Consider the following 2,500-nt stretch of genomic DNA (forward strand, 5'->3'; position numbering starts at 1 on the left):
CTGTCTTTTACTCTCTCTAGCCTCTCGATCTCTATCTCTCTCCTCTCTCTTTCTCTCTTTCTCTATTTCTCTCTTCTCCTCTCTTCTTACTCTGTCTACCTCCTGGCCCTGTATCTATACTCTCTCGCGGTCTCTCTCTGTCTCTTTCTCCTCCGTCCCTCCCTCTCCTTATCTCTCTAATCTCTCTCCGTTCGTATTCTGTGGATATCAGATGTTTATCTCGACCGGAGCTTTAAAAAATGTTCCTCGTCGCAAACGAGTTGAAAATTCCTCCATCTAAATTTCTGATAATATTCCTCTCTTTCTTTTAAATTCTTCTCTTATTCCTGTGTGCTTCTCTGTATTCTATTGTACCTTTTTTCCCGTTCTCTTTTCTTCGATTTTCTACTTTCCTGTGTCTCTGTCTCCCTCTTCTTACGCTCCATATGTTACCCTCTTTTTCACGCCCTTACCTTTCCCTCTCCTTCTATCTTCTTAATTATTAGATCTCATGCCCTCCCTCTGACTTTGCTCCTATCCTCCTCCTAATCCTCCAAATCCTATTCTTCTTCTTCTTCTACCCCTCTTTCTTCTTCTCCATCTTCTACCCCTCTTTCTTCTTCTTCTTCTTCTACCCCTTTCTTCTTCTTTTTTCCCCCTCTTCTTCTTCTACCCTCTTTTTCTTCTTCTTCTTCATCTCCCCCTTCTTCTTATCATTATAATCATCATTATTCCTCTTCTTCTTCTCCCTCATCCTCTCCTTCTCTCCTTCCTTCCCTCCCGCCTCCGTCTTCCCTTCTCCGCCCTTTACTTATCCTATAACGAGGCAGGACATTAAGGGAACCAAGGCAAACATGCAGACCCTCGAGATACTGACGAGATAACACGGCCACGCACGACCCCCGAGTGTTAATCACTTCGATGCAGATTAAAACACGAACACGAACACACACACACACGTACGAAAACACACACACACACACATACATACATACATACATACATACATACACACACACACTCATAATGAGGTCGTTTTATTTCTACCTTTTTTTCTTTCCTTTTCTGCTCTCTCTCTCTTATCATAATCTGTCTCTGTCTGTCTGTCTATCTGTCTGTCTGTCTGTCTGTCTGTCTGTCTGTCTGTCTGTCTGTCTGTCTGTCTGTCTGTCTGTCTGTCTGTCTATCTGTCTGCCTGTCTGTGTCTCATTTTTGGTATAGCTTTTAGAGGTGCATTTTGAATGAACTTCGCACACGATAGAAATTGCTTAAAATGCACACTAGACTTTTGAGTTTGAGTGCACATGGGAAATTAAAGCAACACTGCCTGCTACCTGGACTACCATGACACGTCGTGCGATTGCTCTGCAGTAGACATTGTGATGATTTCTTAAACTAAAAATACAGCCGTAGTGTTTGAGTGCAAGGACGCACGCACGCACGCTCGCACACACAGACACACAGACAAACAGACACACACGTACACACACACACACACACACACACACACACACACACACACACACACACACACACACAAACAAACCACACGTACACACATACACACAAACACTCCCCGTCACAGCGATTAATCATTTACAACGTGATGCCTCATACCGTGTTTACAACCCCCCTCCCAACCCCTCCCCCCCTCCACCCCCCCCCCTCCCTTGCGAATCCAGCAGCCTGCCGTGAGTGTTTTTGATTCTATCGAAACTCTTCGACTATTCCAAAGTCTGCGTGTGTGGGCTATGTGTCCCCGATTCTTTCCTCATTTCCATGTTTCTTTCTTCTTTCTTCTTTCTTCTTTCTTCTTCTTCCTTGTTCTTTATTTTGCTGTTGTTGTTGTTGATGATTATATTCATTGTTCTTGTTCTTTCCTTTGTTGTTGTTTTTGATCTTCTACTTCTTCTTCTCTTTCTTACTTGTTCTCTTCTTACAATTCCTCCTCCTCCTCCTCCTCTTCACTTACTCCCCCAAACCCAACCCTGTTTTCCTTGAATCTTACTACTCTCCCTTCTCGATATAAACCAATTTCTCGAAAAAACAAAAAACAAAAAAAATAAATAAATAAAACACCACCCCTCCCCCCTCCCCCTAACCCCCATAAAAAAAAATGAAACCTGAAAAAAAAACATAAAACACACCACCCCATCCCCCTTCCCCCTAAACCCCCATAATAATAATAATAATAATAATAATAATAATAATAATAATAAAAAAACTGAAACCTGACTCTTTGTCGAGTTCACCCCACGAGTTCAACGCCCTCGCTTGACAAAACACGCACAGCCTCCGTCCTTCTCTAACGTCTCCCTCGGCCCATATGCCAAAGGTCACCCTCGCCGTGTCAGGTCAATAACACGCGGCATTCGTTAAGGCGTTAACGAAAGGTCAGCGAATCCGTGAGAAAGGGGAAGAAGAGCGGACGAGAAAGAAGAGAGGAAGAGAAGTAAAAGATGAGAGATGACTGTTGATGATAGAAGAGGAGAATAGGAAGAATTGGTGATAGGTAGGTAGA

The sequence above is a fragment of the Penaeus japonicus genome, unplaced genomic scaffold, assembly GCF_977035675.1.
Source record: "Penaeus japonicus unplaced genomic scaffold, GWHDUDI00000001_assembly GWHDUDI00000013, whole genome shotgun sequence".
In the NCBI taxonomy this organism is placed as follows: Eukaryota; Metazoa; Arthropoda; class Malacostraca; order Decapoda; family Penaeidae; genus Penaeus; species Penaeus japonicus.